Genomic DNA, 10,517 nt, shown 5'->3' on the forward strand with positions numbered 1-10,517 from the left:
CATACTGCAGACTATATTCTTCAACCTTCATCAGTAAGTGCCTCAAGTCATCCTCACTTTCAGTGAGCAAAGCTGTTTTGTCTGCATATCTCAGGTATTAATGATTCTTTCTCCAATACTGAATCCTTCTGTAAAGACTATGACAGGATAAATATCTGAAGCTTGAGATATGATTTTACAAAATAGAATAGAATCAGATTTCCTGTTATTCTAATAAAGAGGAATCTGTGCCTTGGTAAGTAAATGTTGTTGTGTCTATATTAATAATACACAATCTAAGGTTTTCCAGAATGTGGCTGCTGCTGATAAACATGAAAAGCAGTTATTTATTCTGCTTCTGTATAACAAGACATCTCATTGAATTTATTTTCTTGGTTCAAAGGCTTAGGGTCATGATTCCATGGGTTATTTCAGTCAGTTGGTCTAATATTGTTCCTAAAGTTTCTGTCCTACCTCTTAGCTGATTGTATAGTGTCTGGGATCTGAAAAGCTTCTGAGAAACCATCTGAGGAGAAACAATTGATCACTTTTCATCTAGAGTAGCAGAGAAAAAAGGCGAACGAGGTGGAGGAGAAGCTAGACTCCATGTTTGATTGCCTCTCCTCTTTTCCATGAGACCAGAAGAACCAAATGATCCCTAGCTACCATTGTTGAAATTTTCTTTCTTTTTTTTCCATGATACCCACATGACCTTAATGGGGGGAGGGCAGTATATGCAAGGAAGTATTCCAACCAAATTAAATATAAATCAGAACTGGAAATTTGAGAAAGGAAGCAATGATTTAAAATATTGTCAGATTTAATGAGAATGAGCTCCTAAGTCTAGAAGCCTCTCAAAATACATAGTGGCTCCAACAATGGACTCCAGCATACCAATGATGGTGAAAATTATGCAGGATTGGGAAATCTTTCATTTTGTAATCCATAGGGACACCTTGACTTGAAGTTAACTTAAAGGCAACTAACAACACTCATTCCCCAGTCTCTTAAAAAATCTTGTCCCTTGAACTTATATTTTCTCAGTTGGCCACTTTCTATTTTCTAGTCTGAACACTGTGATCCTTCCCTTCAGCGACTTTCTGTATTGCCCCAACATCTTGTTTCCTTGTCTTTCTAGTCCATCCTCCTAGAAAAAGGTCACCCTTCTTTGATGTCACAATTTATCTGCTCTTTTATTCATACTGCTGAGAGAAATTACACAGTGAGCATTGTAGATTCATAGTCTAACAATTCAGTTGGGTCATCCACCTCTATACTTTTTTAGGCTCTTTTTCCAGCCTTATATGAAAAATAAAGTATGCAGTATTTTGGAAGGTAATGAATTTTATGGGATAAAGATTAAGTAGAGCAGGATAAAAAGTTAAAGAGAGCTTGGAGCAGGTGAGTTGTAGTTTTAAATATCGTGGTCAGAATGGATGTCACTAAGAAGGTGACATTTGATTTACAGATTTGAAGAAGGTAAGGAAGTTAGTCATGGAGAAAAACTATTCTGAGTAGCAGGAACAGTCAACACAGACTATAAGGTGGGAGTGTGCTTGGATGTTTTTATTTATTTATTACTTTTTAAATAATTTATTTTATTTTTATTATTCTTACTGGGAACATACATAACAGAACATATACCAGTTCTACAACATCTTCTTGTTCACTGACATTGGTTACATTTTTAGAGTTGTGCAATCATCCTCACCCTCCTTTTTCCAGGTGTTCTCTCATTAACATAACATAAACTCACTGCCCCCTAAGTTTCCTATCTAATCTTTTGAGTTGTTATTGTCAATTTGATCCCATACAGCTAGATCTTAAAAGAGCATACTGCAAAATGCAGACGTTCTTTATTACTTAAGCTAAACTGTTGTTTGGTTTTAAGAAGACTTTATGGGATATATTTGGTTTAAGGTTTATCTAGCCTCCATAGCTCCAGAAAATCTAGAGTACATTAGAATTTGAAATTATGCACTGAAATTTACCCTTTTTGATCAGATGATCAGCTCATAGGAAAGATTATAGCCTACAAAACTTTATGGAGCAGTTTTATGCTGTCATATGCAGTGCCTCAATGAACCAGAATCATCTCAACAGCACACACCAACAACAATATAGGATGTGTCACAGTGTGGATCCTACACTGGTAATATTACTAGGAACTACCCAGCTCATCTCTGAACAGCCTGACAAACTTGCAGTAGGTGTAAGATGCAAGGTGCTGCCAGGGAAGAGGCACAGGTGAGCCACCCATCCCCTTTTCACAGTACACATTAGCCCCTGATTCCTCACACTTGGAGCCCCTAGAGTCCTGGACCAAGTGTGGCCTAACAATGGGAGCAATACAACTGGGCTGTGCAACTGTTGTGCGTGGGATCACCTTGAGTCGAGATGACCATGAGTCATAGCAACTTAATGGAAGCTAACGATAAAAACAAGCTTAAGAAACTAAAAATGGCCACCCTGCCAGGCCCATTCTGCCAGTAGCCTGAGAGTCTTGGCCTCAGCCCTGTGAATGCAGTCAATGCATGGTGGGTACAATGGATACACGGAATGGGGCAGACACTGGGGGCAATCAGTTTCAGTGCAACCATTTTCTTGGGCCCAGCTGACACAGTTGGACTGATGTTGAGCACCACCCTGCCATCAAGCCCTGTCTACGTCTATATACCCATTGTACCCACCACAGGCTGTTTGCATCAATTGGGCTGGGGCCAAGACTCTTGGGTTACTGGTGGAGGAGGCTAGTCAGAAGAGCTTGTTTGAGCTTCTTAAGGTTGTTATTAGCTGGTGTTGACCCCATGCCAACAGATTTGATTGTTGTGATCAGTTAAGATCCTCACAGACTGATTTTTAAGGGTCAATCACCAGGCCTCTGTTCCCTGTCCATCTTAGTCTAGAAGCTTCACTGGAACCTGTCCAGCATGATAGCACTACATAAGCCACCAATGACAGATGGGTGGTGGATAGCATGAAGTGCACTGGCTTGGAATTGAATCATTTTCTCTCACATGGAAAGTGAGAATTTTATCACTGAGCCATCATTGTCCCCTGTTTACAAGTTTAGGTCATTGATTTTAGACTTTCATACTTTCTAATATGAGCAATTAAGTTATAAAATTCCCTGTAAGCTTTAGCAACTTCCCACATATTTTGAAATGTTTTATATTCATTATAATCTGTTAAATATAATTTCACCATGAAGAAACCTAGAAGACCCCACATTCATCAAATAATCAAAAATAATTTCAATATTAGTGGGATAAATGGAAATCTTATGATACCTTATTATTATACAATAAATATGTAAGTTTGCTTCTGTGATATTCCTGCCAATATTGCATAAGCTGAATTCAAATATGAGAAAAATTTCAGACTCATATTGTGGGATATTCTATGAAGTAAATAGCTTGTGATTTTAAAAGATTATATTGAAGACTAAGAAACTCTTCTACAATGAAGGACAGTAAAGAAATATGACAGCTAAATGCTTTGTATTCTTTGGTTACTGAGACGTTGCTGTAATATGAATGAGGTCTGAGGATTACGTGGCAATAATGTATCAATACACCACTCATCTGTCAATTTATCATACTATGGTGTCTTGTGTGTTGCTGTAAGGCTGGAGGCTATGCCATCAGTATTTTGAACACCAGTGTGATCACCCATGGTGGACAGATTTTAGTGTAGCTGAAAGTAGAGTTGACTTTAATGATGTGAATGGAGTAAAGTGTTCAGGATCCTCATTTGCTGAAGTGGCACAACTCAAAATGGGAAGAAGTAGTTGCAAACATTCTTTAATAATTAGAATGTGCAGTGTAGGAACTATGAAGTTCAGAAAATTTGAAGTTGCCAAAAAACAAAATGGAAAGTATAAGCATTGATATCCTAGGTCTTAATGGGCTGAAATGGACTGGTTTTGGTCATATTGAATCAGACAAGCATATGGTCTATTATGCCAGAAATAACAAATTAAAGAGGAATGGTGTCACATTCACGAAAAGAACATTTAAAGATGTATCCTGAAGTACAATGCTTTCAGTGATAGGATAATATCCTACACCTACAAGGAAGACCAGTTAATGCAACTATTACTCAAACTTAGACACAGACCACTAAAGAAAAGTGGACATTTTAAGATTTTTACCAACTTCTGCAGTCTGAAATTGACAAAACATGCAATCAAGTTTTATTGCTAATTATTGGTGATTGGAATGTGGAAGTTGGAAACAAAGGAGCATTAGTAGTTGGAAAATATGGCCTCAGTAATAGAAATGGCACCAGAGATTGCATGACAGAATTTTGCAACACCAGTGACTTATTCATTGCAAATACCTTTTTTTCAACAACAAAGGACAACTATCCACATGGACCTCACCAGATAGAATATACAGAAATCAAGTTGACCTCATCTGTGGAAAGAGGTGATGGAGAAGCTCAACATCTTCAGTCAAAACAAGGCCATGGAATACTCACTGAGATGTTTCAACAAAAGGATGAAACTCTGGAGGTGCTTATTTGTCTATGCCAGGAAATTTGGAAAATAACTACCTGGCCAATAGAATGGAAGCAATTCATATTTGTTCCCACTCCAAAGAAAGGTGATCCAACAGAGTGTGGAAATTATCAAACAATGTCATTACTATCACACATGAGTAAAATTTTGTTGCAGATAATTCAAAAATGGTTGTGCAATATTGTATGAGACCATTATTGTAAAAAGTCAAGGAAAGGTTTACTTAGGGAAGGAAATTCACTTTGTAGGTTACTGGGATTGGGAGGGAAGGGGAAGGAAAATTTTGGACTAGTTGGGGGAGTTGCATGTTGAGTTGGGTGAGAGGAGGGATGGTATGGAAAGAGTCTGTGACCAATATGATGACACTGGGGAAAGGAAGAACACTGAAATGTGCACATAAAATATGCACAACAGAGGCAATTAGTAGCATATGAACAATACTGCATTACCACTAACACCAAAAACAAGGCTAAAGATAAATAGATAAGTGAGATGATCAGGTGGGGGATGGCGAACAGGAATATACCCTGGACCAAGGATAGATTTAGCTGAAGATAATCTTACATATGCACTTGTGCTACAAAATTAGCCACACACACTACAGAAGCAACAGAAGACAGAGTTGAAGTAACCTCTCAGAGACAAGCAAACACCTTGAGAGAGAGTCACAGGGCCTGCCAACTTGGGACTATAGTCTAGGGGGACACCAAGATCCATTGGCACAACACAGGACACAAAAATCTTGTTCCACAAGCTACTTTAATGAGTGGCGATTTAGATCTTAAAAGCTTTCGAGCAGCCATCTAAGATGCAACTATTGGTCTCCTCTATCGGATGCAAAGAGTGAAGAAAGTCAAAGGCATCTGGAGACAATTAGTTGAAGGATATGATGGACCTTGAGAGCAGAAGAACTAGATGGTGCCCAGTTACCAATGTCAACCTCTTGGATAGAGATCAAAACTGGAGATCCTGGATAGAGTGGGAGTAAAAATGTGGAACAAAATTCAAAAATACAAAATTGACCAGAATTACTGGTCAAATACAGTCTGGTGGAACCCCCAGGACTATGGCTCTGAGTAACCCTTTGGGCCTGGAATTGGACTTACTCCCATGGATTGGCTCTCAGCCCAACAGTAGAAAGACCTACATGCAGAACACCTACCCCAGGGCAATGCACCCAGTTACTCTAGGGAGATAAACCCCTTGGAGCAATAGGCCATGGGGCACTAGAGGGGAACATTCACATAGAGGGAAACCTGGATAGACAGGAGTGCATTGTTAAGAAGTGCACAGAGAGGAGGTAGCCACAGGAACAGGAGGGGAGGGGAGTTTGTTATGGTTGGGCTGGTAATTGGGGCATGAAATCAAATGGACATGAGCTGTTGAATGTAAAACAAACTTTGCTCTGTAAATTTGCACCAAAAGCACAATAAAAGTAAAAAAAAAAAAAAAAAAAAATGGTTGTACCAGTATATTGATAGGGAACTTCCAGAAATGCAAGCTGAATTAAAAAAAGTTGTTGAATGAGAGATATCATTGTTGATGTTAGAGGGATGTTAGCTGAAAGCAAAGGATATCAGAAAGGTATCTACCTGTGTGGATCATAATAAATTATGGAAAACATTCCAAAGAAGGAGAATTCCAGAAAACTTAATTGTGCTTATGAGGAACCTGTTACATAGACTAAGAGGATTTTGTTCACAGAGAACAAAGGGATACCTCATGGTGTAAAATCAGGAAGAGTGTACGTCAGGGTTGTATCATTTCATCATGCTTATTCCATCTGTATGCTGAGCAAATCTGAGAAGTTTGTTTATATGAAGAATATGGCATTACAATTGGAAAAAGTCTCATTAACAACCTGATATGCAGATGATACTACCTTGCTAGCTGAAAGTGAAGAGGATTTGAAACACTGGTGAAGATCAAAGACTACAGTTTTCAGTATGGATTACACCTCAACATAAAGGGAAAACAAAAACAAAAAACTCACAACTGGACCAATAAGCAGCATCACAATAAATAGAGAAAAGATTGAAGTTGTCAAAGATTTCACTTTGCTTGGATCCACAACCAACACTTATGGAAGTAGCAGTCCAGAAATCAGATGATGTATTGCACAGGGCATGTTGTTGTTGTTGTTGTTGTTGTTATGTGCCATCGAGTCAGCCCCGACTCATAGCGACCCCTCCTTGGGTTTCTGAGGCAGTATCACTACGAAAGTAGGATTGCCCAACCTTCCTTCCAAGGAGTGGCTGGTGGGTTTGAACTGCCAGCCTTCTGGTTAGCAGTCAAGTGCCTTAGCCACTATGCTACCAGAGCTCATCTGCTGCAAAAGACCTCTTTAAAGTGTTGAAGAGTAAAGTTGTCACTTTGAAGACTAACGTGTGCCGAATTTAAGCCACGGTAATTTTGATCTCCTCATATGCATGTGAAAGCTGGACAATGAGTAAGGAAGACTGAAGAGGAGTTGAGGTCTTTGAATTGTAGTGTTGGCAAAGAATGCTGAAATTAGCATGGACTGTCAGAAGAATGAACAAATCTATACTGGAAGAAGCATAACCAGTGTGGTCCTTAGATGCAAGAATGGCCGGACCTCTTCTCACCTACTTTGGTCATATGCAGAAAGAACCAGTCCCAGGAGGATATCACGCTTGGTAAAGTGGAATGTCAAAGAAAGAGGGGAATACCCTCAACAAGATAGATTGACCCAGTGGCTGCAATGATGGGCTCAGGCACAGCAAAGATTATGAGGATGGCACAGAACAGGGCAGTGTTTCGTCCTTGTGCACATAGGATTGCTATGAGTTGGAAGTGACTCAATGGCACCTAACAACAATGTATCAATATTAATTTCCTGATTTTGATGGTTGTATTTCAGGAAATTCATACTGTTAAAGAAAATGTCCCCTCCCCCCATTTAAACTTAACTCTTAACCCTTTACAGAAATTAAAATCTCATGATAAAGATAGTTCTGGGAAAAGTTTAAATAATTACATATGCCATAACTAGCATATAGAATGCAAACTTGAATCAACCCAAGTCTCCTGCTGATTAAGTGAATAACAACCAACCTTTTTAAATTTTCATTTTGGGAATTCCCCTAATAATTTGTACTGTATATAAGCTAATCAAAATTGTAATGTGACAAGTTCATTTCTTCAGAGAGGTGCTCCCTGTGTATGAAAAGTTTTTTCCACTCAGTAAAAAATTTTAAAGTCCAATTGACTTTTCAATCATTTTGATGTCAGAATGGGGTCTAGATAAGACTCCTTAGTCACTCTGGCTAGTGAATGACAGGTGCCAGCACCCACAAGGACCATTTGTGTCCACTGTTTTCCTCACCAATCTCAAGGAGTATGAGGGATCAGTCTCTCTTGGATTTGAGCTCTGCTCTTTTTGCATTTTGAGCTTCTGCTTTTATTGAGCAAGTTGACCAGGGCTAACTCAAGTTTGGGGTCTGGATGTCATCTTCATAAGTAAACTTTTTGTTCTATCTATTTGGGGTAAGGTGCATGAATTCCTCTGCCTTTAGACAACTGTTTGATAGGGACCTCAGTTTAATTATAGTCATATTAGGGTATAGGGATTCTGAATATGTTCCCACCCAGAACCACATGTTTCTTGGTGGACAGTACCATTGGTTGACAATACCAAGAATGATTTGAATTTTGAACAAATACTTTGTGGAGCTCAGTTCCCATTTGCTTTGTTTTTGGTTGTGTTGTCTAAACTTGTTTACTGTCATAAAAAAAAAAGCATAGGGTAAACAAACAAACAAGAACAACAACAAAACATGTAGGCCATATCAGCCTATTGTTTGTACCAGCTCCAAAGACCTAGGTGTTTATGGTTCTTTTGTCTGGTGCTTTGATCTAGGGGAAACATTCTGCTTGTCCCCTTCCTCCTCTCTCCCTCATCAGGTAGCATGGCAAAGGCTAACTTTGCCAAATTTCATGGGGTAGTTTTAAGTCTTAGTTCTTTTCTCTCCCAAGAAAAACTGCTTCATGCTTTGTCTTGTGATTTGGACTTTCAGTTGCTTCTTTGAAAAACTGTTTGATATAAATTGTTTCATTTGAAAACTGAATTTAAAAAAGGATTGATTGATTACTTTGATTGCTTGAGGCCTCAAAAGGACAAATTATACTAAAATACTCTAAAAGATTCTTTACATACACAGAAGCATCTTATGAAATATATAATATAAAAATGAAAATATTTTGAAAATATTATGAAAATATAATATTTTATGAAAATACAATATTTTCCTACCCTCAGGTGGTATTATCAAATTAAATTATAATATTCCTTCAACGTACTTTATTCCAATTGCTTTAGAGATAATAACCACTTATATAAATTTAATAAATCTAATATTCCTAAGAACTAATAAAAGTGAATTCATTATGACAGAAGATTTTGTGTTTGGATTATGCCAGTGTAAATTTCCAAAATCTTTTTCAGTAACAGAATAGATTAAGTATATGGGATGTGTTATGTTAAGGAAAAAATGAATAATTTTATCCAAAGAATGGTTGTACCAGAATGAAAAATAGGGAAGTATAGGGTTAAAAAAGAAAAAAAAAAAAGCTGAGTTGAAATAAAAGTTTAAAAAGAATGGTTAGGTAAGCTAGTTAAGATGATGTCTTCATAAATTGTTAAAGGAAAGGTTATGCTAAAGAAAGAAAGCTAAATGGATTACCTAGAGAATAATAATAACAAAAATAATAATGATGATAAAAAGTCAAAGAACACACAACAGATAAGGATCTGTAAAGTTATTAACAATAGGATAAATAAAATACACATTGATGAGATTAAAACAGGACAAATGCTGTCTTTTTTTTTAATTGTGATTTCGGTGAAAGTTTACAGAACAAATTCACTTTCCATGTATGTAGCTCACATATACTTTGTCTCATGACATTGACTGAAATTTCCCACAATCCAATAGCTCCTCTCCCACTTCCTCCCCATAATTACCTCTTCCCTGTGTCCTTCCCTCCATATACTCCTGCCCCCTGAGTTGTCTCTCTGTGCATACACAGCCCTTCTATCCTCCCACGATTGTTCTCTCCAAGGAGTGTATCTAAAGTTCAGCTCTTATGCCTGTCTTTTGTTTGGCTGGAAGCCACAGGAGAGAGTTCAATTCCAGACCTGAAGGACATCTAGGGGCCATGTTGTTACATGCTGTCGAGTCGGACCCGACTCATAGCGAGTCTCTCCTTGGGTTTCCGAGGCAGTATCATGACGGAAATAAATTGCCCCATCTTCCTTCCAAGGACTGGCTTGTGGGTTTGAACTGCTAGGCTTCTGGTTAGGAGTAAAGTGCCTTAGGCACTATGCTACCAGAGCTTCTAGCATTGTGTGTTACAGGTGACTGCCTTAGGCCTGAGGCCAATCTCTAGGGCCATAGTCTCCGTGATTCCATCAGGCTCTATCAGACCAGTAAACCTGACCTTTTTTTTCTTTTTTTCATGATTAACTAACATTTATTTGTTTGTTTGTTTGTTTGTTATTGTGATTTGGGTGAAAGTTTACAGAACAAATTCACTTTCCATACAGGAGCTCACATACATGTTGTCTCAAGACATTGACTACAATTTAACCCCATGCAACAGCTCCCCTCCCACTTCCTCCCTATAGTTACCTCTTCCCTGTATCCATTCCTTCATGTACTACTGCTCCCTGAGCTGTCTCCCTGTGCATAAACAGCCTTCTTTCTCTCATGATTGTTCTCTCCAAGGAGTGCATCTACCTAGTGTAAATATTCACCTCATATGCCTCTCTTCTGTTTGGCTGGAAGCCACAGGTGTGGGTTCAGTTTCAGACCTGAAGGGCAGCTAAGGGCCTGTGGTGTAGTAAATTATTTAGTGTGGCTTTTCTACCCATAAGTCTTTGTAAACTCCAAGGTGGGATTTTCTATGAGCAACTGAGGAGCTCCTGATTGCTGAAGGTGTCCACCTGGAGTATTTCTGTTGGGAGTGGCACAAAACAGTGTTATGGGAGGTGCCC

This window comes from Orycteropus afer, unplaced genomic scaffold (assembly GCF_000298275.1).
Source record: "Orycteropus afer afer isolate SDZICR_OR568_19922 unplaced genomic scaffold, OryAfe1.0 scaffold00027, whole genome shotgun sequence".
In the NCBI taxonomy this organism is placed as follows: Eukaryota; Metazoa; Chordata; class Mammalia; order Tubulidentata; family Orycteropodidae; genus Orycteropus; species Orycteropus afer.